The sequence below is a fragment of the Pinus tabuliformis genome, chromosome 5_2, assembly GCF_031772625.1.
Source record: "Pinus tabuliformis cultivar Carrire ecotype Pingquan chromosome 5_2, CPIR1, whole genome shotgun sequence".
Lineage (NCBI taxonomy): Eukaryota > Viridiplantae > Streptophyta > Pinopsida > Pinales > Pinaceae > Pinus > Pinus tabuliformis.
In genome coordinates, this window is record NC_142306.1 from 97,082,692 (window position 1) to 97,110,261 (window position 27,570).

The 27,570-nt window shown below is 38.5% G+C and overlaps 3 pseudogenes; all 3 read left to right on the forward strand.

The window, feature by feature from the left end:
* Window positions 1–813: 813 nt before the first annotated feature.
* On the forward strand, window positions 814–16,628 carry LOC149157689 (autophagy-related protein 18d-like; annotated as a pseudogene).
* A 3,527-nt stretch (window positions 16,629–20,155) lies between these two features.
* LOC149157690 (putative kinase-like protein TMKL1 pseudogene) lies at window positions 20,156–21,245 on the forward strand (annotated as a pseudogene).
* A 300-nt stretch (window positions 21,246–21,545) lies between these two features.
* Window positions 21,546–27,009, forward strand: LOC149157691 (protein NRT1/ PTR FAMILY 8.3-like; annotated as a pseudogene).
* Window positions 27,010–27,570: the final 561 nt, after the last annotated feature.

Below are 27,570 nucleotides of genomic sequence, written 5' to 3' on the forward strand. Positions count from 1 at the left end.
TTTTCCACTTATGTTATGATTTCTTCATGAGGTGAGGGTTTTTTCTTGTTTTCCATATTATATAGGAGATATAGGGTACAACTATATTTTACATATTAATCAATATTTTTCCAATGCTAATATATCTACCTTTCAAAACCATAATTTGTAGACTATCTTGATTATTGATCGTTGTCCTGATATATCTCTAAAACTTGTACCATTCTAAATTTGAAATTCCCTTATTTTCAATCTTGTCAATGTCAGTTTGATGTCAAATTTATATTGGTTTACTTATTTGTAATGGGTTAATAATGGAAACACTACTATAAAAATACCTTTAGGAGTGTTTTAGGCTTGCGACGGTCTTGTCAAAATAGTCTCTATTTTTTTTAGTGATTTAAGGGAAATTTTTGAAAACTCCCTAGAAAGTTATGAAAATTACACTTTTTTTTAAGGGGCGGGGGGGCACTAGATACATTTGATATTAGAAAATATCACATAGTTATTTTACAACATTTCACCACCACTTACAAGATCAAATCAACAAACATCAGTTGTCACTAGATTCATCTAATTTCATAAATCTAGCATATTTCTTTTACACCATAAAAGCTTCTTACATGAAATAACAATGCTCAAGTAGTTAGGAACTTGTAACTTTTCCTTTACTAGTATATTTCTACATTGGTTTTATCATGAAAAATCATAATCTTGTTAAATATGAATAATACTAACAAATTCCTTCCCAATAGTAACATACATAGCCAATATAGATTCACCATGTGACCTTCCATCTAGGCCAACAACGACAATGAGAATAGTGTTATTTTGATGGCCAAAAGCTACAAGAAATTGCAATCCCTGAGGCAAGTGAAACTGAGGGAAGGACCACTGAAAGCTAAAATACCTTCGAGGACTCGTTCAAAATGTATGCCTAATGTTCATATTTGATTATTATCACATTTTATGTTTGAGATTACCTTGCACAAAAAACACAATTATACAATGATATTAATTTTAAAAAATCAAAATTGAATTATTACCTTTCATAAAAGAAAGTGAAAGATGTATTTTAAAGAAAAAAAATTATACAATGATATTAATTTAAAAAATCAAAATTGAATTATTACCTTTCATAAAAGAAAGTGAAAGATGTATTTTAAGGCTTTATTTGGGTTGGGTTGCTTTCTTTTTAAGGTTGTATGTAAGGTGATTGCCCAATTCATTAATGGTGACGACAACGACTATTTCACCGGGTAGTTTCACCACCCAACAATAGTACTACACCTATGCTTAACCCATCCATCGATCCATATCCAAATCCAAATTCATCGTCTTCCCCGAAGACTGCCAGTGAAAAATCCTCATTGCTCTACGTATCATTCAACATGACTTCGTATGTTTTTCCTTGTGGCACAGAGTAGGGTTTCCAGGTTTACAACTGTGATCTGTTCATAGAAACCTTTAGAAGGGACTTCAACAATGGCGGTATTGGCATTGTGGAGATTTTATTTTGATGTAATATTTCTGCCCTCGTGGGTAGAGATTCGAATCCCCAGTACCCGCCCAATAAGGTCATGATATGGAATGATCATCAGAGCCATTGTATCGGAGAATTATCCTTTTTCTAGGTTTACAACTGCGATCTGTTCAGAGAAAGCTTTAGAAGGGACTTCAACAATGGCGGTATTGGCATTGTGGAGATTTTATTTTGATGTAATATTTCTGCCATCGTGGGTGGGGATTCGAATCCCCAGTACCCACCCAATAAGGTCATGATATGGAATGATCATTAGATCTATTGTATCAGATAATTATTGTTCAGGTCTAAGGTTCGATCCATGAATCTGAGACGATCAGATTTTGGTGGATTGGAGCACAAAATTTATGTGTATAATATCATGGATTTGAAGTTGTTGTATCAGATTAAGATGATGGAGAAACAGAGGGGTTTTTTTGTTGTTTCTCATGCTCCCAATAGCTTCGTGTTGGCCTACCCAGGCTTGCACCATGGGCATGTGAGATGCGAGCACTATGGCCTCAGGAGGATGAAATTCAAAACTTTTATTGGTTGTGTGGGGCCTGGCCCAGGTTCAGCATTACTTAGCCAAACAAATCCCTACACTACTGGCCCTTTTGGCATCAGCCCATGGAGCGCAGACTAAAGTCTCACCCAAAGCAGTATGGGGGGATGTTGGAACCAAGTTTCGGCACCATGAGATGGTAGTGATGTTGGTTTGTACCCTTTGTTCTTGATTTCACATAGGTTGTTAAGTTCTAGGGATCTGTCAGTCTAGCCCTTTATTATGCCCTCCAATACCTCCATGAAGGAGTACAAGTGGCCTTTGCATAGCCCTATCCTATAGTTCAGGTACTTTCTCGCTACTATGACAGCGTATTGTACGAGTTCCCAGTTATCTTTAAGTGTTTTATTTATCTTACTAAACAATCACAATTAGCACCACGTAAATAGATATTCTTACTTGCGTTCAATTAACCAACGTAATTACATACATTCTCACATCACATAAGAATTTTAAATGAAATCCGTACAAAATATGACAAGATGCATTAACATGAAGCAAAGACACAAAATTTGTAGAACGCTTCTCTTTATTGATATCTTCATATGATTACAGACTCTATCCACCCTACGCAAATAGCTACAGGGGCTCGCACACTCAGCTATGGACTTCCACCCTAGGCCTCTGCACACTCAACTACAAAGCCTCTACCTATGCTATGACCCGAAACTTAGACTTCTCTAAAGACTTCCTCCTTATCGCTTAAGATTTCTTACTTCTCAAGCTCTTTAGAGCTTACTCACTTAGCTCTTTTTATGCAATCCCATGGTCCACGGACAAATGACTTTACACTTTACAAAATAATGGTAGATAGCCCTTTAAGACTCATGACACCTTCGTGCTTCATGACCACAAAATGTGGAGACCTTACAACTTTATTACAAAATTTGACCCATAACATGGGCTTTTAGCCCCACAACTGTCCTTGGGGGATCTCGTTCCCAATAGGCCCCCAGCACAAACATCGTGACTCACCCTCAAGTCACTCGGTGGGCGCAAAGATCTTAGTGCAAAGACCTCCCATCTCAACGTGTATGACCGCAACCTCGGCAGTGCACTGTGCAGCCGCTTGCTTTGCTTCTTCAACCATCTGCTCGGTCACTTCTCCTGAACTATTGATCTTAAGCTTTTGCTGAGTTTCCTGTAGAGTCACAAGCTTTCCTTCAATAGAGGCCATAACTGCATAAGCCTCATCCAGCTAAGGCTTCAGTCATGCCTTCGGCACTGCTTCCTTGTGTTGTGCTACATCCACCCGTTCTTTCAATTGCTTGGCCTCTTGTAGCTTTGTTTGTTTCTGTGTGAGCGCGACGGTTCATGCTGTGCCATTGAACTCATCATGAAACTATTGTAGTTCTAGCGCTTCTGTATCTAGTCATTGTACATTAGGGTCCTCCTACAAGATCGTCAGGACCTCGAACAACTGCTCAAAAAGTTGTGTGTAGTCTGCTATTGCACTGTCAACCGCCACTATTGCCTCTGTGACAGTGGTTGCACACTGCTCCTTTACTTCTGGCGAGGTTGAAGGCTGGGCCTTCAACTACAATTCAGTAATCTGAAGGTTCAACTCCAGCTGAATCTGAGCCATATTTGTGTGAGCATCACGCTCCCCTGTAGCCAGCTTGCGGACGTGCACCTCGAATGCTTCTTCCTCGGGAATGGCCAACTCTGTGACCATTCGGCATGCCTCCTCTATGACCTCAATGATTTGTTTGGTTTGAATAGTTAACTCGGTCATGATGGCGGTGGCAGAGTCTCACTGTAAGGCCATCTGCTCATTGTTAATCTGCTACTCGTTGATCACCTATAGGGCGCAGTACTCATGAGCCCTTAACTCTGCAATCACTCCATCCTCCAATAGGTGGAGTGCCTCACCAGGGAGCACTACTAGATTCAACCCTACTCCCTTCAGGGCACTGATAGTGGGCCTGTCAGCTTCATTCTCCATGGTCAATGCTCCATCAGGCAGTAATATCGTGTTAGAGACCTTTGCACGCAGCATCTCAGCAACTTCTAAAGTGCTGATAGAAAGATTGGTCAACATCGTGCCAGCCTGTGATGCGTGGGTCTGCAGATCCTGCAGACCTGTCTAGATAGCCCCTAATATTAATTGTTATTATTTCTCAAACTGTTGTAGGGCCTCCGCGGTGACATCCCGCACCGTGTCGCCAATGTCATGCAAATCACCCTTTGTGAGGGTGATTGGGTCTAGTGATGTCTTAGTGGCCTTGGATTTCTTCCTGGACTCTCCTTTCTCCTACTCCTTTGGACACTTGATGAGGGTGGATGTCACCTATGGGTTCATGTCATGTTGCTTTGTCTGCTCGTCTATCTCTTCCTCTGTCTCGAGTGAAGACGACCTCGCGCCTTTGTCAGGGCCTCGCTCTATTCCACCTATTTTATTCTCCGTTTATTGAGTAGCATCGTGCTCCTTCTGGGCCTTGTCAGTAGCCTCCTTCTTTCTCTTTTTGGGAAGCTGCGTCATCTTGAGCTTGGCCTCCTCCTTCTTGCACTGCGTGGTGGAATTTCTCCCTCCCACCGCCAAGTCTGTTGTAGTGCGCCATTCTGCCAACCAACGATCAAGTACTATATCAATGGCATCATCCATTGCCAAGTAAGACAAGTAATACCATATCTGCACAGGGTCCTTCCGCGCCCTGATGGACACATGGTGAAAATATGCCTTAAACTCTGCATAGCCCTATAGGTTGGCAAACACCTCATGTGACAACCGCGGTTTGTGATTTATGGCCATATGGATGTTCATCTCCATCAAGATCCAGAAGATCTTGTTGTTCTTGATGCATTGTGCATCCTTGGTCACCCACAACAAAGTGTACTTCGCTACTTCTGGTAGGTCTGGTGTGACTGAAGGGAATTGACTATCCTCTGGCAGCTCCCATGCTACCAGCACAATAGACAACAAGAGCCACACGTAGTGGAACGGTTTTCTGAGATCCTATGCCTCGCGTCAGTTCATAAGGAACTCACCACAGAGATAGTGCACCTAATTGAACTGGACTCCTTTGGTGCACTAGGCTACTAGCTCGACGACAGGCATCGACACCTCATCAACGTGACACTTCTTCATCATCTTCCCTACCAAAATCTGTGTAGCCACCTTTATAGAAGGGTCATTTATCCTCTTGACTTCTTCACTAGCTTAAACTTCTCCTTCATGGCCTCCACAAGGGCCTGCTCACCACCTTTCCCGCCAAATACGGTGGCCGAATTTTCTCCTGTGTAGGGAAATTGCGTGATCCTATGGAGCAATCTATTAGTGATGGGTATTGGCTCCTCCAGCCACAGACACCCATCATGCACCAAGCGTAGTAGCTGCTTGATGATCAAGACTAAATCAGTGTGCGGTTGTAGTGCGGTACCCATAGTAGGTTTAGCAAACTCGCCTTGCCTACTCCTCTGAGCCACTTCTATGGCTCTAATGCGGTCATCCTAGTGGTTGTGTCAATAATGTGATGCATTAGCTGCTCGGTTGCCAAGTGCGGGAACTTCTCATGGTCAACTAAGTCCAAGTCTTTGAGCTTTAACAGAGGAGCCCACCCCAAGCGCAGTCTTTCGAAGACAATCTCATCGAGCAGTAGAGGGGTTTGCAAGGGGACCTTGCTCTCATCGATATCTTTTGGCACCTTGGTCTTGCCCTTGTGTGAAGGGATGTACTCAGGCAACTAAGTGGTAGGGTCAGCACCCTGGACTTCAACTTCCTCCACATCTATCCCCAAGTCCTTGTCATTCATCGGGATGTCTTCGATTTCCTCCTCCTCCGGCTCTAGATTGATGGCTTTTCCATTTTATTATGCAGTGGACTTGTCCTTCGGTGGATTTCGTCTTGGCAATGCGTGCACTGGTATTGCAGGCTACTTAGCCATTTTATCCTTTGCGCTCTCCATCGTTGGGGTTGGCTTTGGTCTCAGCATCCTTGGTGATTTTGGAACTTCCGCTAATACTTTGGCAACCTCTGGAGCAGCTTCTTCGACCTCCATAACAATTTCCGGCACCGACTCCTCTACTGTCATTGCTTCGATATCCATAGCTTCTATGGGTGCCGACATGATTTTCTGCAATAACTCCTGTGTCACCTTCGGCAATGTCTCAAATAATGAACTGGCTATCAGAGCTTCGAAGTTCTTGCGGTTCATGTGCACCTGAGAGCTCAACAACTCAATTCTCAAAATGCCAAGTGTTCTTCACTGGGAAGACACCTATAATTTACAGGCCATTTTGAATTCAAATCCAATCATCCCCCCCACATTCGCTTCATTAATGCGAGATTGGCAGCAAATTTTCAAGGATTTGATCCATAAATTTCGTCTTAAATGTCGACCACCCACTCCATTTGGCCACATTTATATCGTCAAATCAAGAACAGTGACTTTAACGGTCACTTTCCGGCTAACCTGCGCGATTTCTCCTTGGGTAGTGCAGCTTCCTTCGCGCTACCATGAACCCCATGACACTTCCTTGATTCACACAATCCTTCAATCGTGTAGCTCCCCAACCTGGGTAGTGTAGTTTATAGTCTCGTGCCTCTTTTTAGCTTCCTAGAGCGCTAAGACTGTGCTACCTACATATAGTCACATGGCCGAACCACTAGTGTATGGCTTCAATCGACTACCATTCACCTTTCTTGGGAAGGGATATCCATTCAATTTGACCAACTGAACCGCTCCACCATTGGTAATCTCCTTAATGACATAAGGTCCTAACTAGTGCATTCTGAATTTCCCTGGAAATTTATCAAACTTACTATCATATAACAAAACCAGGTCATTTACCTTAAAGGCGCACAGCTTAATGTGCCGATCATGCCATGCTTTTTCGCGCTACTTTTGGATGTGTTGGTGAAAACCAACTAGAAATCTCTCTTCCTCAAGCTTAGCCAGTTGTGCGAGCCTCTCTTCCAGGGCTCCATGATCCATCATACCTATGAGTGCTGCTATGCATGGGCTAGGTACAATGTATTCCATGGGCATCACTGCTTCAACACCATATACAAGCCTAAATGGTGTCTGTCCAGTCAACTTCTTGCATGTTGTCCAATAGGTCCATAATACTATGGGTATGTGCAGGTCCCAATCACTTCACTGAGCATTGCAAATGTTGGTCAGCACATTCTCCCGCACTTTATTGAATGCTCCCACTGTTCTGTTAGCCTACGGGTGATAAGGCATGCTCTTCTGGTGATATACCTAAAATTCCTCCATCAGTGCGCTAATCGTCTCGTTCAGAAAGTGTGTACCATAATCACTCATCAAAATCTTTGGACACCCAAATTGTGTCAGTACATACTCAAAGAGGAACATTGTGGCAATCGTGCCTGTGCAATCCTTCAGAAGTTGTGCCTCCACCCATCGAGTCAAATACTCCATCATGGTAATAATGTACCGCGCTCTCGTCTTCTTCCCTTGGGGCTGAATGGGTCCCACAAAATCTATCGCCCATTTCTCAAAGGGTTGTAATGTCATCTGTGGATTCAAAGGCATCTCATCCCTCCATGATTGCCTTCTAGTCCTTTGACACACATCACACACTTTGTAGCAAGCTTTTAAATCCTGATGGAGGGTTGCCCACCACAACCCTGCACGTATAATCTTATGCGCGATCTCTCTCCCTGCATAATGTCCTCCTGTGGCACCCCCATGAGCATCTGCGAGGATACTTCTCCTTTCAATGATGCCCCCATTTTGTACAGATGCCTGGCAATGATAGAAAAGTCTGCTGCACACACCACTAAATCCTTCTTCTGTTGGATGGTGTAACCTTCCAGGACAGTTCCTATCATTAGGAAGTGTATGATATCTTCAAAATGACCATCTGCAACGTGCACTACAAATAGCTTCACGTCAGGAAATCCCTCCTCCAAATTAGTGGGCTCTCCCCCCATTTAGATGTGCAACAGATGGTCTAGTCCCACATTCAGTCATCTAGGCTTCACAATAAATTCAAAATCATACTCCTGGAACAATAACAGCCACCTGCAGATTCTCCCCCCTAACACAGGCTTATTGACCAGGTATTTCAACGTGGAATGATCTGTATACATCTTAAAATGGCCACCCAGCAAATAGTGTCTAAACTTCTGGAGTGCGTATACCATGGCTAACCCTTCACGCTTGGTGGTGGAATAGTTCTTCTCTGCCTTGGATAACCTTCTTCTTGTGAACGCTATAGGATGGTCCAAGTCTCCTCCACCGGCCTATGTCAATACTGCTCCCAGCGTTATACATGACGCATCAACATGTACATGAAACTCCTTCTTCCAATCCAAGAAGACTAGAATCGACATTGTGACCGTCTTTTCTTTCAATACATCCAAGATTTTTTTACAGTCCTCATTCCAGCAGAACGTGACATCCATTTTCAACAACTTTTCCATAGGTGCGTGATCTGGGCATAGCCCTTGACAAACTTTCTGTAATATCCAGTATGTCCTAGGGTGGTGCGCATTTGATTCACACTCCTTGGTGATTCCAAGTTAAGTGTCACCACGATCTTCTTGGGATCTACCATTAGTCCCTGTCTATAACCCACATGACCCAGCAGGGTCCCAAAAGGAACACAAAACAGGTATTTCTTTAGATTGAGCGTGATCTGGTATCGTCAACAGGTATCCAGCATCAGGCGCAAACTTGCGACATGGAATTTCACCAACCCAAACACAGTCCAGTCATCAAAGTACACTTCCATGAACTTGTGAATAAATTCCTTAAACGCAACAATGACTATGCGTGAAAAATCGCAGGTGCATTCTTCAATCCAAAGGGCATTACAGTGTACTGAAAACATCCCCACTCAGTCACGAAGGTTGTCATGCTTCTATCCTTTGATGCAATTTTGATATAACGGTACCTAGAGAACCCATCAGTGAAGGAATATGCTTCTTGGCCACCTACATTGTCCAACACTTCATTAGTGAACGGAGTTGGGAAAGGATCATGTACACAAGCATCATTCAATTTCTTGAGATCTATGCATATCCTTGTTTCATCCTTCTGCTTCTTTTCCTATACCACCATTGGAATTACCTAATCAGATTCTTTTATGGGCTCAATGATGCCTGTCGCAAGCATCTTGTCTAGCTCTAAGTGGACCTTCTCCTTATACTTCGGATTGAGATGGTAAGGTCTTTGCTTAACCAGCTTCGCGTCGGGCTTCAACGTTATCTTCATAACACCTAGGTCTCCTATTATCCCTTTCAGATTCGTGAACTTGGTAGGGAACAAATCCTGGTATTCGTGGAGAAATTCAGCGACCTTATCCACCATCACGTCATCCCAATAATCTCCAATCTTCACAAATTTGGGCTCTGCCTCTGTACAGATATTTACCTATTTCCTTTTCAGTGGCATGGTTATATCAGGATTCTCAATCCGTGATCCCTCAACCTCACAGTGACCTTCTGTTTGATGGATGTTAATCTTTTGCAGATCCTCATCTTCTTCTTCAGCAATCACATTATAGCATTCCAGTGCGTGGCTCAGCTGAGTAGTCCAATCAGGTTGAATCAGGTCCAAAGGATCCTGCAGTAACCTAAATATTGTTTCTTTCACTTCTTGTAGCACCTCATCAATACAGTCAAGGCCGTCTTCAAAGTTGAATGTCATTATGAGTCCTTCGTGCAGAATATCCCATTCACTTGTACCATGGAGGAGCTCTCTTTCCCAGTACCAATTTGTTGAGATGACATCCAAGGTGTGATAGAACAAGTGCACCCATTCAGGTTGGGGCTTCGGTTCGTCAGCCTCAGTCCATTTGGCCAAGTGTGTGGGCGAATTGTCCTTCCCGTCATACTTGTCTGTCATTCGTACTTTCAGCTTCCCAAAGCATGTTCTCATCATCCTCCTACATTCATGCCAGTCATCAAAGCTACCCTTGTGTGTACCCCACCATCTTGTGGGCATAGCATACAGTGCCCAATCCAAAGCCTAAAAGTGCTGCTTTTCTAGTACTTCCCTCTCAAATGCATCCAAAAATACATCTACATCATTTAAGCCATCATAAGTGGGCAGATTCCTTACTTCTGATGACACACAATGCAGGGACCGAGTCATCATGTTATAGCTCAGTGTGGTTAATTCATCCAACCGATTTTTCCAACACTCTAATTCTTCATTAGAGTTCGAGGTGCAGGAACTCTCGTGATCCCATGCAATTCGTCCATCCATTTTTGGATTCACCCAATCTTGGTCTCGCGTTGTTATCTTATAGATACAGTCCAAATCGTCATCACTCTCATAATCGCGGACTAGTTCAGTATAGCGCAATCCTTTAGTAGGATCTAGCGGTTCTATTACACCGAGAGATTTCTTTTCAAATATCATCTTTCACTTCTTTAGGTTGATTACCCCGTTCATATCAATAGCCCATCAATTCCAAGGAGCACAGGGTAGGGGTTGATGTCATCCACAATTTATATTACTTCAAAGTCAGCCAACGTGCTCGCACCTTCAATATCTACAGTCACCCCTTGCAGTCACCCCATGGGGATGATATTTTGCTAATTTTCCATCCTTAACTGAATTAGAGACCACTGCAGTGTAGGTCTTTCGATCCGCTCCCAAGTCTGCTTTGGTAGGATGTTCACGTTAAACCCCAAATCCAAAATAACGCGATCCATTTCATACTCTCCTATCTGTGTGGTCAGTCTCATCTCTCGTCCTGTCCTTGTTTTATGCTTACCAATCTTTTGTACCACGTGCGGTTCACTTGGAGTGTTTTTGGTGCATCTATTTATAAGCTCTTGTAATCCCTTCACAACCTTACTATCGCGTAGCAGCTTCATGCAGGCCTCTAGAAAGTTCATAAGCTAGAAGGGTCCATCTCCTGATCTGGCTTATCCTTGCTCCTTGAGGTGGAGGCATCAACAAAGCTCTTCTTTGCTTCCATGAATGTTTCATGTGAACGCTCCAAATCAAATTCAACCTCCTTTGCCAGATCTTTGCGAACCCATGCATTGTCTTCAGGCTATTTCCCCTTATTATCCCCTATTTCAACTCCACTTCGGAGCACTAATTCACAATCGGATCCTCTTTGTGAGGCTCAGACCTCATCATCTGCGTATCCTCACTATCAACATAGGGCAATCCTCCATTTCATGATCAAACAGAGTGAAATATTTGTACGATGAACGTGTTGGGTTAGTGAAATCATGGGCATAGTGTCCTGGTCCCCCGAAATTGTAGCAAATTAGCTATCCCTGACCTCTGCTAGGTCCTCCTCCGCCTCTGCCTCATCTGCGCCCCTGAAATCTTATTCATGCCATCCCTGCACTCTGGTCAGGGGGCCGCATTTCTTTCTGAACCCTGTAGGCAGGTGTTATATCCATCATCAATTCATAACTTCTGCAGTTGCACTCATCATGCCCTACAGACCTACAAAAGTTGCAGAATAGTTGTTGCAGTGTTTGTATAAACTTCTGCAGCAAATGACAGTTATCCATTGTATGTTTTCTTGCTACCTGACATATAGCGCACCACAACGCAGGCCCCGTGCTTATTCCTGCTTGATCTTCTGGACTCAAAGGCATCGGTCCTCCTCCTGCAATATAGTTCACAAATATTGGGCAATGGTATTTGTCATGTCTCTTACCCTTGCATTTCAGGCACCATACCTCTTTTCGCACCTTCGGCTGAACTGTTCTATCTAGCTTCAAACTTTGCATTTCAAGGAAAATATTTTGCAACTGCACATGGATCTGTTGAACCCCCACATTCGAATCCTGCATCAATGTTTCATGCAGTCTCATTGCAATGTCCAAGGCCTCTGCTTGAGTTGTTATCTTCTGTTGTGATGGCGCAACCCTTAGGTCTGGCAAGAGCGAAGCCACGAACCATTCGCGGTGTTTTCCATCTGTTAAGTTCATATTGGCTTCGTGGATTTTACACTTCAATCTCTGATCCAATTCCCAAGGTGTCTCACCTAGTTTCATTTCGATTTCTTTGAACCCCACAATTGATTATGCTTCAGATTTAGGCCTATTGAATTCTTTATTCAACGTGGTCTAGATGTCTACCACTCTAGCATTTACATTATCATTAGATTATTTAATGTACCAGGTTAGTGTGCGGTCCTTCAGAGGACTAAGCAGTGTTACCTCCTTCATGTGATCATCTGTAACACCCTAAGCTTCCCACACAGTTTTCACAACGAACCAAAGTTGGTCCGGGTCCTCATTTCCTAAGCCTTTGAACAAAGGCAACTTCACTAAATTTTCCATGTCGAACTGCAGTGGAGGTGGAGGTGGTATGGGTGAAGTCACAGGTGATGGTGGTGAAGTTGGAGGTGGTGTGGGTGGAGGTGGTAGTCATGGGAAACCTTGTCTTATTAACTAAATTTCACTTCACAGAGAAGCCTGTGCTACTCCCTCTTCATCACCTAATGGAGGTGAAATCAATGGACTATATTCAGGACCCTTTCTCCCTTCATTCTTGTAAGTCTTTCCACTTCATGTAGCTCTGAACATCAAGGTAGATGGATAACCTGTTTTTCACATAGTAAAATCTTAATCCAGGTATCCAAAGACTCCAAGCACTTACCTCCCAGACCTTTGAAAAAGCATCGCTCCACCTCGCTTTAGCTAACTGAGGTATCGAACACGAATTCAGTCACAAACCCTCCTATGATGCAATTGAGCCAATGATTGACAGCATGGATGATCTTATCCTCAGAGGCTTCCAATCTCTGTACTAACTCCGGGGTCCAGACAATAAGACTGTCAAGTCTCCACATTCCTTGGCTATCCGTTAGCTTCGCGATCCAATCATATAGCTCAGCCGGAAAGGAACATAAAAATATCTCGCGGATCTCTGTATATAGGTACCTGTCCAGCTACTGTTCCTTTTTCAGTCATGGATTTCTTTTCTCTTGTGCCGCAAATTCGTGGATATTCCTATCCAACCAATCCCCGATCTCTTTCTTAGTTGGATTCTAGTCATACGACATCACACATGTCTTATGTAGATTCTGGTCCCAGCAACGAAACCATTTGTTGGTTGTGTGGGGCCTGACCTAGGTTCAACATTAGTTAGCCAAAAAAATCCCCACACTACTGGCCCTTTCGTCATCAGCCCACAGAGCACGGATCGAAGTCTCACCCAAAGCAATATGGGGGTATGCTGGAACCAAGTTTCTGCACCTTGAGATGGTCTTGATGTCGGGTTTTACCCTTTGTTCCTACTTTCGCGTAGGTTGTTAAGTTCTAGGGCTCTGTCAGTCTAGCCCTTTATTTTTCCCTTCAGTACCTCCGTGAAGGAGTACGAGTGACCTTCACACAACCTTATCCTGTAGTTTAGGTACTTTTGCACTACTCTGACAGCGTATTGTACAAGTTCCCAATTATCTTTAAGTGTTTTATTTATCTTACTAAACAATGACAGTTAGCACCACGTAATTAGATATTCTTACTTGCGTTCAATTAACCAATGTAATTACATACATTTGCGCATCACATAAGTATTGTAAATGGAATCCATACACAATATGACAAGATGCATTAACAGGAAATAAAGACACAAAATTTGTAGAATGGTTCTCTTTATTGATATCTTCAGATGATTATAGACTCTATTCGCCCTGTGCACACAGCTGCAGGGGTCCGCGCACTTAGTTGCAGACTTCCACCCTAGGCCTCTGTGCACTCAGCTGTAGAGCCTCTACCTACGCTACGACTGAAACTTAGACTTCTCTAAAGACTTCCTCCTTATCGCTTAAGACTTCTTACTTCTCAAGATACTTAGAGCTTACTTACTTAGCTCATTTTATACAATCCCATGGTCTGGAGACCATGGGTAGATCTTTACAGCTGACTTTACACTTTACGAAATAAGGGCGGACAACCCTTTATGACTTATGACACCTTCACACTCCGTGACCACAAAATGAGGAGACTTTAAAACTTTATTACAAAATTTGAGCCAAAGAATGGGATTTTAGCCCCAAAACTGTCCTTGGGGGATCCTGTTCCCAACAACTTCCCATGACTCTGGCATCACCTGCTTTGCACTCACAATTCATGGAAGCCTCGTTGCGACTGCTAGTACAAATGGGACTCTTATAAGGATCTTCAACACCCTAGATGCCACTCAATTTCAAGAGGTATGGGTTCAATCTCTACCTATTTTCTTTGAAACGTTTATGTTGGCCATTAAATTCCCCATCAATCCTTAGTTAAAGTCTCATTCTTTGAAGCATTGACCTTACAAGACAACTTCTTCCATAGACAAGGGTTAATCAAGATGACTTCTTTGTAAATATTGGTATTTAATGATTAGTGTTTTGTTCTGGAGGGTTAATAATGATATTATGTATTATATCTAATTGATTGATCAATTGAGGAAATTTTCCATGCCTAAATAATGATAGGTGAAAGTTGTGAACAAAATTATAGGGTTTTGAGTCATTGTTGGACAATAATGTAGGTTGGATAAACTACCATTAAAACTTGTTAGGCTTATTTGTGCCTATTTTTATGCTCTGTCGGGCATTTCTATTAAGAGTAGAAGTAAATTTCTTGTGTATTTCAGCCCATGTGAATGTGTTTGAACATAATTTTCTTGAAAATAATCTTGTAGCGGATACAATTTTTAGTAGCAGGTATTAGGCTACATAGTTTCTTATGCTTGAGGAAGGAGAATGAAGTAACTTGTATATAGTTAAATATAATTATGTTTATTTGATAATGCAATAAGTTGAATTTATAATCCATAAGCATTGAGAAGAACAAGGTTCAGAGCCTGCTGTAATTTAGGTATCATAAATTCAATTGATTTTTATTTCAACCATTACTATTTTGTTTGTATGCTTTAACTTTATCAGGTTAATGTTTTTTCATTGTTTTCTGTGTTTTCAGTTAATGTTTTTTCATTATTTTCTGTGTTTCCATTTTATAAGTAGTATGTTCCTTGCTGGAGAATAGTTGGTAACTGCTAACAGAACCTATTGTTTCAAGTGAAATTTAATTTTCTAAAACCATTGGATTACTCAAGTTTCAGTTGATATGGATGATTGTTATATGGTTGCATTTTTTTTAATAGCCATAAATATTATCAGGTCATAACATAGACATTTATATGTTTTGTAATATTCAAAAATTAAAATTGAAATCAAATTTTGTGAATGAAATTTGGCTTACTTAAAATAGAGGAGAATAGCACTGAAATATTTTTCAAAATCTTTGAAATAGAAACTTTATGGATATTAGAGAAATGGATGTAACTCAAAAAAATGTATTTATAGACAAGGGATGGGGACTTTAACTTAGATTTGATTCACCATGAGTGGTAGTCTTTGTGTTGTTAGGAATAAGCAAATCATATGAGAGAAATGATTAACCAGCGAAAAAAACACATAAATCATGCACACATTGACACACAATTTACCTTGGAAAACCCTTATAGGGAAAACCAGCCAACGTTATCATTGTACCCTTGAGAAAGGCCAACCAATTCTCCAAGCCAATTACAATGGAGTATCCCAAGCCTTTTTAAAGGCTTAATTACATCAAAATCCAAAGGCTACCAAAACCATGGCTCGAAATCCACCACTATTGACCTTAAGACAATCACTCATTTACCAATTTAAAGTTAACCTAACATTACCCTCTTTAAAGACTTCACTACATCAAAACCCATGGGCAGAAAACGATGGCATGAAATCCACCAATGTTGACATTAACATAATGATTCATTTAACAAATCAAGATTAACTAGTGTTCTCCCCTTTAAACTTGACTTGGGATAATTATCCATGTCTTATCCTTGTCAAATTTTTTAACCAAAGTATCTTGGAATCTGGTGTGCTGCCCCACCTTTTAGTCTAGTCTTTATCGGTAATTCGCACATGTGACATCATCAATAGCCAAAGAAATTGCAGCAGGTTAATTGCCTTGGTGTAGAGGCATTTTAATTTTTAACATTTACAAATATTTTTCATTTTCTCCAGATTCTACAGAAAAATGTGTTGTGGATCCTAGAGGAGGGAATCTATCTTTGTTAGTAATCATTCCTTTAGTTGCAACAAACCCCAAGATGGCATAGAATTCTTTTGAAAATAAGTGGGACTTCTTTAGCAGGGAATGCACAAAATTTCGACCCAAAGGTATATCAATATTTCATGGTTGCTTCTTAAAATCACTTCCTAGATGGTTGAATGGAATGTAGATACTATTGTTGTACAACTGTATCTCTAAATAATATTACCATAATATTACCCACTTCATTGCCTAAATATTAAGGGGCTTGGTTTTCATGGAGATTATTTGACAATTGGAATTTCATCTTCTTTTTGCACAGGTGACATCATCAATAGCCAGAGAAATTGTAGCAGTTAATCGCCTTGGTGTAGAGGTATTTTAATTTTTAACATTTATAGAAAATTTTCATTTTCTCTAGATTCTACAAAAAAATCTATAGTGGAGGAGGGAATCTATCTTTGTTAGTAATTATTCCTTCTCAGGTTGCAATTGTTGTAGGAGGGAGGAACTTCTTTTATGGAGCTTCATGGGTGCCATCTACAGGTCTGGATAGAGCTTTTGCAGATCAAATAGGGTGATGTAAAATTACCCCCGTTTATTCCAGTTTTGTTGTGTTTTCTTGTGGATAGTTATATTTTGAAGTCCTTTCTTTCTATATTTATTAAATTTCATTTTGCAATGAATTTTGATTTTCCTTATAAAATTGTCTAAATAATACATAACTCATGTTAAAGTATCAACAACCTAGGATATTGTTTGAGACATGCTATTTCTTGTTTATGTTTTACTGCAGATAATCATATATAGAACATCTTATTGCTAGTTAAATGAGATGCATGGATTGTATCGTTATTTTTCCAAGAGGCTTATAAAATTAAATTCACTATACCCAAAATTTTGAAGGATATTGATGCATGCGTTTGAATTTTGACATTATTCAGTACATCCTTTGATGGAACTTAGACCTATATTCTTTTATAAAGTTGTCCAAATCCATGTAATTGAACTCATAACCTTGCAGTTGGAATATTTTATTGATTGAGACTGCAATGTGTTATATTTGGTTTCATGGCTCAAAGGGTATTCATATTCTTTGTCTGTGCATCAATGTTTTAAAACTCAAACTTGGCTTTGGAATTGGTCAACGGTCAATTTGGACTTGGACTTGGACCTAGATTGACTAGGACTGATCTGATTTCAATGATTTGGTTTAAAAAAATGTAAATTTTAATGAAAAAATATTTTCCAAAGATTTCAAACCATTAGAGACAAAAAATGCAAAGTCTACTCATGTATATACCATGTCAGGGTGAATATATCAAAATGGTACCAAGTGCAATACATATCAACAAGAAAATACATAATCAATGAGGCTTTTCCTCTCTAAGTGGCCTCAAAAGTCCAAAAAACACACAACATGCTACTGGAGTCTGACCTACTACATAATACATTATTACATAGTACATATCATTGACCAACATGATCAACCATCAAAATCATCACCATTTCTTGGAATGTGATCCTCAAGATGAGCTACAAAATCATTATCTACCTCAAAGTATTCAGACTCCTCAGGGACATCTACAATTGCAATGGTTTTAATAGTACTAGTAAAAGCACAAACTCAACTAGCTTGTGCTTGCATGTGCCATGCTCAATGCTATGTATGCTCCTATACTAGTGGATCTAGATCCAAACCAATTCCCCCCAACTCCAAGTGATCAATATCAAAATCAAGATCAAACTCTACTGGGTGAGACTCCTCAACCCATTCTGAGGTTGGATCAATATCATACAACATAATGGGATTTGTATAATGTATTTTTTTTAGCAATTGGTTGTCTTATTCAAAGGTTGTATTGCATGAATATGATATCATTTATCTTATTTTGTTCCAAATGGTTTCTCTTTTTCGTGTGAAGCCACTCAAAGACAAAACAATTGTGCATACACTTAGAAGCATAACAAGTTTGGCTTAGGACACTAGCTACCAACTGAATCCCACCAATGTGTTGCAAATACAAATTTAGTTCAACAAATTATATTGTGAATGTGGATAAAAAGTCAAGTATATAAAGTTTAAACAACCAATCTTAAAAATACTTTGGAATTTCTTACCTGGTTGGTCCACATATTTTGTAATCCTTTCTAGGTTTTTTCCAAAGGTACCCAACTCACTGTAGTGAGAGTATTGATCCATCGATGTACTTCCAGCTATTTTGTCTCATTAGGGACCATGTGCTCCAAGCATGTATGTAATCCATCTTTGACCTCCGCAGTTTGATCTTCCCCTAAGTGAACTCTATAATGATACTCAGTTGCATGTATAGGGCGATGGAATTGATTTTTCCATTTGTTATCAATGATGTCCTAGATAGGCCCATACTTATCTACTCTATCTTTATAGGTTGTCCTTATTTTCTCTTTTTCTTGATCCATAGCCTCATAGATGTATCCCATGAACAACTTCCCCCATCCACCAATTGCAACACCTTAACAAGAGGCTCACCAATTTCCACAAATTTATGATTGTATGATTCATTCCATCAATCCATCCATCTAACATATGTTACTTAACCAAATGAAGCTCTAAAATCCTTCAAGTGTTCCTCTATGGCTAAAATCTCTTTTGCAAAATAAATCCTCTCAAGTCATGCAAACCAGGGCCTTTGAAGCCTTTCTTGCAACAATAACAAAATCCCACATCGGTTGGTAATGAGGAGAGAAGGAAGCATTGAAGGGGATATCTGAATCATGCTAGCATCTTGCTATGTATTCACAAGTAGCATCTTTGTATTTCTTATTCTAATGGGTATCTAAGGTGGAATGAGTTTGACATGGTTGGGAGCCACTAGCAGAGTTGGGGGTTGGTGGGACATAACTTTGAATGTTCTTCATTAGGCTGCCTATTATCACTAGCAGGGGAAGGGACATAATGGAAGGGGTCCAAGACATTGGTATAGGGGATAGAGGAAGAGTCTTCAACCTCAAAATCAAAACCAACATTTTCTCCCATTGCAACAAGTTTCCTCTTCCTCTCTATTTCATTATTTATCTCCTTTTTCCTACCCTTGTCTTCTTCAAGTTTTTCAAACTGACTTTGCATCTCAATTCTAATCTATCCAATCTCCTCTAATGGTGCCTTGCATGGGGAAACTTGGCCTCTTATACCAGCCAAATGTTTTTTTAGCCTTTGAATCCCTATGTTTCTTGCAAAAGTTGTAGTACATCTCACTATAGAAAACATCAACATGGATCCATGTAGGGTCTTTCACTCTTGGGACCATAGTAAATGGAAATAAATATCCAAATATGCAACATTGAAAACCTACTTTAAAATTCAAAGTTCAAGTTTCAAACTAGTAGAACTATGAACTATGGAAGGTCAAGTAAAAAAATACAAAGATAGATTTGAAATCTGCATTTGAAGGAGAGAAAAAATAGGGATGAACATCATATCCACATTTTAAGGACAAAAAGGAAAAGGGACAAACTTTCCATTTGACTGTTTACATACTTGGGAATAAGAAGAATGGATAGTGGGCACTTCCAAGCTTGAAAATGGGTTGTAGCCTCCTCCCTTAGATGCCAAATATCCACCACAAATAGAGAAATATCATTGATAAACAAGGTTTAGCCTCTAATATCACTTTGAATCACTACTCTTCAATGTTTCTCAATGTTATCAGAGTCAAACCAATGACCAAACTGACCAACCCTTTGAACCAGGAAGGGAAAAAACTAGACCAAAAAATTGGTCGACCAAAAACTATATAAAATAATTCAAATTTTAAAGAGAAAACATATATAATCCAAACCATTTATACAAAAATATGTAAAAGTTATCATTTATATGGAAAGAGTGCATATAACCAAAATAGCTCTTAGTGTAATACATCTGCAAACCAAAAATACATTAACAAAGATTCTCTAAATGGCCTATAACGTCAAAAGAAAGGCATGCTACGATAAATACCTACATATCATCAAAATCATTTCCTATATTGGGATTCTCATCATCAATATCACCCTCTAAGCATTACAATGAGATAGACATATCAAATTGTGATTTTGTTTGAATGATGGGTACATTTTTACTAGGGTCATGATAGAGGAGAGCCCTCGTGTAGTGGCTAGAATTGTGATTGGTCTGATGGCTTCTCTGGTTGTTGCGTTGTCTATTTTGATTTCATTTTTAGCTCTCATGATAGGAAGATAAGGGGGGAGTTTACAAATGAGTTTGAGGAAGAAGAAACAAGGGAGGGCAGGTTGGTCTTGTTTGAAGGTGGGGAGCATGTCATTGTCGAAGATGTTCTGAATGCAACTGGACAAGTATTCGGGAAACAAGTTATGGTACTGTGTATAAGGAAAATTTGGTTCAAGGAGGTACTATTGTGCTTAGGTTTCTTAAAGAAGGCACTATTAGAAGAAGGGAATTATTCTTGCCTGTAGTTACTAATTTGGGGTGTCTCCAACATTCACATAATAATTTAGGTCGTCAGGGAATTTTTCAAAGAGGAGAAAAGTTGTTGGCCTATGATTATATGCCCAAAGGTAGTTTGGTCAATCTTCTTCATGGTTTAGGTAGGCAACATCTAAGTTGGGTTCATAGGTAAAATATTGCTCTTGGAGTAGCTTGGGGGCTCACCCATCTGCATACAGGGCTTAAAACACCGATAATTCATGGAAACCTTAAATCTAAGAATTTTTTGGTTGATGAATACTATGTATCCCATCTCACAGATTTTGGGTTGGCTAGGATGATGAGTTCTAATGTTGAGGCCGAGATGATGGCGACTGCAAGTCTAGAAGGCTACAAGGCTCCTGAGCTTCAGAAAATAAAGATGGCTAATACCAAGACTGATAACTACAACTTTGGTATTTTTCTTTTGGAAATATTGATGGGCAAGAGGCCAAGTAAGAATGCCTCAAATGAGATTGTGGACTTGCCTAGTATTGTGAAGGTTGCAATGCTTGAATAATGCACCATGGAGATTTTCAACATCAAAATTTTGATGGGAATTAGGAGCCTGACAGATGATGAATTGCTTCATGCTCTTCAAGTTGCAATTGGTTGTTATGCACCTTCACCTATTGTAATGCCATATATTAAGGAAGTTGTAAATCAATTGGAGGAATTAAGACACAAAATGCATTCTCCTTTATACATGCCTAGAACTGCTCCTCTACATTAGGCATGTACCTATTTTTTATTTGATTGTCATCTCCAATGGCATTGTGTTTATTAGAATCTTATGATGTTCTTGTATTGATCCCCTTCGTATGAGAGTGAGACCTATACACAGATACATGTATCGTTAGTGTGAGATACGTAACAACTAGTTAAGTTTTTTTATGATGAATATTGTTGATTTGTTGACTGAACAACTTAAGTGAGGTTGCATTCCTTACACGTTAATCTCTAGCAACTATTTTGTAGGGAATTTCATTCCAATTTGGGGATAGACTAGCCTTATAGCCCCTCTAAGGGATAAATGTGTAATTCTTGGAAATGGAAATGCCAAAGGTCTGATGGACCATTAATTTTTGTCCACAATTTATTATATCCCTGAATGTGAGTGTGAATCATTTGAATATATTGTGCATATGCAGTTGTGTTTGTGGTTGAGGAAGACATTGCAAACTTGCAACGTACACAATCAAGGAAGTGGATTATCCTCAAACTTTGAATAAAACTCATATTGAAATATTGCCAACCCTGATGATAATATGTACAGTTTGGCTCATATTGTCTGTACAGGAAGAGACTGGATTTTAACCTTTTTATGAAGCCTTCCTATGGGGATTATCTTGATTTATTGAAATGTGTATGCTCCAGGAGGGCTAAGAAGGGAAATATACTCAAGATGGGTTTGTGGATATCCATGGATGGTTATCTATAAGGAAAAACATAGGAAACTGGAGAGCTTGCCCATTTGTTTTAGGTTCTCCCTCACCCCTGCCTTGTTTGTGTTTGAATTTGGGAAATTCAGTAAAATATTGCCACACTATATCGTTAAAGCATACCCATTATGGATGATCTGATATGCACTGCAGGGAATGACTGTTGTGAGCGATTGACATACTATTGTATTGACATAAATTTGGTGAGTTATTTGATTACAAAATTACATGAGGGGAATGTGGATGCTGCAAAGAATGTCAACAATTGGTCAGGCACGTGCTATCTCACACCACTTTTGGGGGTCGTTTCGGTTGATGCATACTGGGGCCGATACTGAACAATTGTTGTTTTCTCAACAATTTACTTTATTTTATGTTGAAACCTTCCCAACTTTTCTCTTGTTTCAAAGCATTTACTCTACTATATGCTTAAATCTCGCCCAATTTTTTTTGGTTTTCAAAGCACATTTGATTCTATTTTGCAAATCTATTTTTATCTTTTATTGTTACAAAGAGAGAATGGACATAGATTGGGCTAAGGTGCCAGGTATGAGGGGTATCTATTTATCTAAGGTGCTAGAGAGGTAATTATTTGGCTAAGGTGTGAGGTCTGAGGGGATTAGGACATCTATTATGTGAATGTTGCTTGGGACCTATACTTAGTCTCACCACATTGAAACTTACACCATGCCCTAATGGGGCAGACCACAATAAGAATGGAGCCTAGTGGATGACTTAAAACTCTGTTGCCCTAACCAGTGAACCAACTCCCCAACAAGAATGGAGCTTGGTGGATGGCTTAACACTTTGTTGCCCTGAACATTGACCAACTCCCTATTGGCTTATTTTTCTATTATTAATTGATTAATATATGACTGATGACCATACTTTAACATTTGCAGGGAATGACAACCTTGACAATTTCAACCTCTGTTTCTACCTTGCAACCTCCATATTGCACATATCATCTGCCCAAAGGAAACAACACTTGAATATGTTGTATTTTTCCTTGGAATATACCTGATTGCATTAGGAACTAGAGGCATTAAGATCTGCTTGTCTTCTTTTGGGGCTTATTTTAGTTCATTCATATTATAAAATGTTCAAGAGTCTTCCCTGAAGCCATGCCAATATGCAAAGATAATTATTATTGTGAAATTGTTATAGATTGTTACTTTTCCTTTTTTGTTGAACTTCTTTATGTCATTCAGGTCATGGTATTTTGGAATTGAAGGGAACTCATTAGTACCAAAGTGAAATGTTTTGGTTCCTACAATGAAAAGCCTGAAGTTCTTAATAACCACATGTTTTTGTTTTTTTGTTTTGTTTTTCAACACATAAACTATTATGAAAAGGGTATTTTCAACTATTTCTTAGTTTTACATAATACATTCACTGTTAGGATACAATATATGTTTTGGATCATATAGACTGAAAAATTAAGTATTGGAACATTTATGCAGTTGGTTTCTACCATTTATTTCTTTCTTTTATTAATGTATTGGAAATTAAAGATAATTGTAGTGCCTAGAAAACTTTTGTCTTTGGATTGAATGTTGATCCTGTGCCTATCATGCCATTTATACATAACATTTTTTAGAAGATCATTGTATTGACATTTTAAGACCTTTGTTACTTTGCATCATATTGTGGTGTGCATTTAGAACCCACTAGTAATTTGAGAGTTTTATTTGGGAGTTTTAAATTTTGATTCAAGGTTCATGGTTATGAAATTATCGTTATTTTATGCTTGGATTTTATATGTTTATAATTTTAGAACATTAATTCAACTAAGGTTAGAGTCCTTATAGATGATGCTAGATTGTTTGGATAGAATGCCTATGCCTTTGTTTTGTTGTGTCATCAAATGATCATGAAAATAACATATCTATTTAAAAATGAGCCTTCCCCTTTACTTTCAAGAGCTTTTACTAACATGTGACCATAGTTGCACCAAGTACATGTATTGTTGAACTTACTCTTTAGCAGAAAAGTCAAAATAGTCATGACTAAAATATAGGTGACTGAAAAATAAGCACAACCTTTCTTTTGATATCCTACTTGAGAGTTGAGTTTTAGCCTAACAATCTCATTTTTTGCCACATATTGTAGACTTGAACTATTCATATCAAATTGAAACTGTAGTTTCATTTTTCACAGATCCAACAACATAAACTTTTACAAATGAAAAAGTTGATCATCTCCAAGAGGCTTCCTTATGCAATGTTTTTCATCTTTCTAACTTGCGGGAAATAGCCACAAAACTAAATATTAGGTCAGATGCAACTGTGCATTTGATTATGGTTGGGAATAAGCACGCCTCTTCAAAAATTTCAGTTGTCACTCACTAAAATTTTGTGTATTTTTTCGAGTCCAAAAGCCACTGAATCATTTGTAAATTTGTGGGAAATAGCCACAAAACTAAATTTTAGGTTAGTTGCAATTGTGCATTTGATTATGGTTGGGAGTAAGCATGCCTCTTCAAAAATTTCAGCGATCATTCAATGAAATTTTGTGCACTTTTTTGAGTCCAAAAGCCACTAAATCATTATGTAAAACTATTTTGTCATGATATTCAATGTTTCTGTTGAAACTGTTGAGTTTTATTAACATGGCATGCAAAATGAATGACTTGTACTTTGGATGCATGGACAAAATGATGTTTGAAGAATGTGGGTTTGCAGAAACACTTGTTTCCTTGGAAGTATTAATTCTATTCTTTGAAATGAGAACACTAAAATGACTCAGGTTACATGTTTAACATTCCCTTTTATTTCAAAACAATATTTTGTTCACATATTTAACTATAGTCTACATAGACAATGGCGAGGAGATGATTAGTTCATTTAATAAAACTAGAAAAAATCAAGTTATGCATAGCATACCATAACTATGGTCAATAAGTTCTGGCCGTCTCCCATGCAATTATGAGATGTCACATGAAACCCAAAAATTATTCAATAATGGTAACAATTAATTTGTAAGAGGTTTGGATTTCGACTTGCAAATTAGAGGGGTGCACAATAATGTAACAATTGTCACATTGACATTTTTATTCAATCTTATTGTAATTCTTTTGTTGGAGTTTGATTGAGGTATAACTTTTATTTCTTTATTTTTAAATTTTAGTTTGGACCAGAGAGGAAATTTCCTAAGGGGTGAGGTTGACCCTCTTCTCAGGGCATGCAAGGGTGAGGTAAATATTATTCACTCTATCTCTCATAAACTCGAATCATATTTTTTTTGAAGAGAAGGTGATTTCAAGCATGTTTAGAGCCATAGGCTGAGATTCAAAGTTTTTTGCAAGTGGCCAGAACAAACTTTCAAAGTCATGGTGATGAAGCATGTACTTATGATAATACAAGAATTATGTTTGAATTTAGCCTTTGTAGCTTCAATTGGTTTAATTTCTGAATCAATGTTGGGGCTCTTGTTTCCAACAGCTTTATTATATGGTTTGAAGATAGTGTTGGGTGGGGATGTGGGTTTCCTATCCCTAGAATTTTTGTGGGATTAGCTATAATAATTTTATTTTCTGGGACACCACTATATAGACTCCAAAAACCTAGAGGCAATCCCCTCACACGGTTATGCCAAGTAATAGTTGCAGCATTGCATAAATTGCAAAAGGAAGTCCCTCAAGATAGTTCAATGCTATAGGAGGTGCAAGACAAGTGTTCTGTTATTCAAGGAAGCCAAAAGATAGAGCATACAAATGATCTCAAGTACTTCTCTTATTCTTTTTTTAACTTTGAGGGCTGATTTTATATGATTATTTTATTTACCAAAATAATTGCATTGAAATGAGCATTGTATGTCAGATAGTTTCAAGAGTCTAGAACTACAAGTTGACATAATTGTAGTATAAGAAAAATGATAATTATATATATATATATGTATATATATATATATATATATATATATGTATATGTATGTATATATATATATATATATCTATATATATATATATATATATATATATATATATATATATATATATATATATATATATATATAACCCATTAATATTTAAGATCCAACTTAAAATGGTTGTAGTTGTCTTGACAAAGCAGTTATAATAACATAGATGATATTCAGGACAGTGGATTTTCCAATCCTTGGAAACAATGTACTGTGACCCAAGTGGAGGAGCTGAAGATTTTGGTTCATATGTTTCCCATATGGGTGAGTGGCATTGTATTCTTTTTTGTTTATGCTCAAATGTCAACAATGTTTGTCGAACATGGCATGACCATGGACACCAACATTGGTTCCTTCGAAATTTCTTCAGCATCATTGTTTATATTTGATATAATGAGTGTCATGATATGGGTTCCAGTTTATGATCGCATAATTGTGCATATTTCTTGCAAGTACACTGGAAAAGAGAGGGGGTTTACAAAGCTGCAATGAATGGGTATTGGGCTGGTCATATCAATAATTTCTATTGCAATAGTTTCCTTGGTTGAAATCAAGCATTTTGATATTGTCAGAACTCTCGATTTGGTCCATGATATAGTCACACCAATTTCCATGACCATTTTTTTAGCAAATTCCTTGGTATTTCTTGGTGCTTCAAATTTTTTTTTTCTTTATAGGGCTGCTATAATTTTTCTATGATGAGTCTCTTGATCCAATGTGCAACTTGTGCAATGCTCTTTCTCTTCTTAAAATAGCATTAGGAATCTATTTGAGCACCTTAATTGTTACCATTATCACTTTTGTCACCACTAAAGGAGGAAAACAACAATGGATACCTGACAATCTCAATGAAGGCCATCTAAGCACCAACTAAGAAATACTGGGGAATTCACCAAAAAACTTGTGCAATTATCTTTCTCTTCTTACAATAGCATTAGGAAGATATTTGAGCACCTTAATTATTACCAACACACTTTTGTCACCACTAAAGGAGGAAAACAGGGATGGATACCTGACAATCTCAATGAAGGCCATCTAGCCTACTACTTTTGGCTTTTAACTTCCCTTAGCTTTCTGAACTTGTTGGTATACATCGCTTGTGTACACATATACCAGTACAAGAAGCAAAACTAGGGCTAAATTCCAAATTACATGTGATGCATTACAATTATCCATGAGTCATTTCTCTTTGGTGAAGTGATTACATAATTTTATTTAACATTATATTGACTTGTAAAATGTTTAGTTGAATGTAATTAACCTTTTATCAGTGTTACAATGTTAGATATAGTGGTGATAATACTAGTTTTTCATTAATATTGATCATGGCATTTTTTTATATCTTTACTATCATGTTCTATTTTCAAATTCAAATAGAGAAATGAACTTATGTTGGAAACATCAAAATAAATTGGAGAATGGCCTAGAGGATATGCAAGATTTTTGGTGCTCAGTTATATTGTGGGTAGATGTTCATATTATACATTGATATTATGCCAGATGCTATGCTTATGTACACTTCTCTTCAATGATTATTTGTTCTTGAACTTTTTTGGATGATTTGTAGTTGGACTCAAGTTTGCAATATATTGAGGTGTTATCTAACATTACTCATCATTAGAAACCTCTTCAATTATTTGTAATATGTATGAGATTTACATATCAACCATGCAAAATTGTTGATGTAATACTATT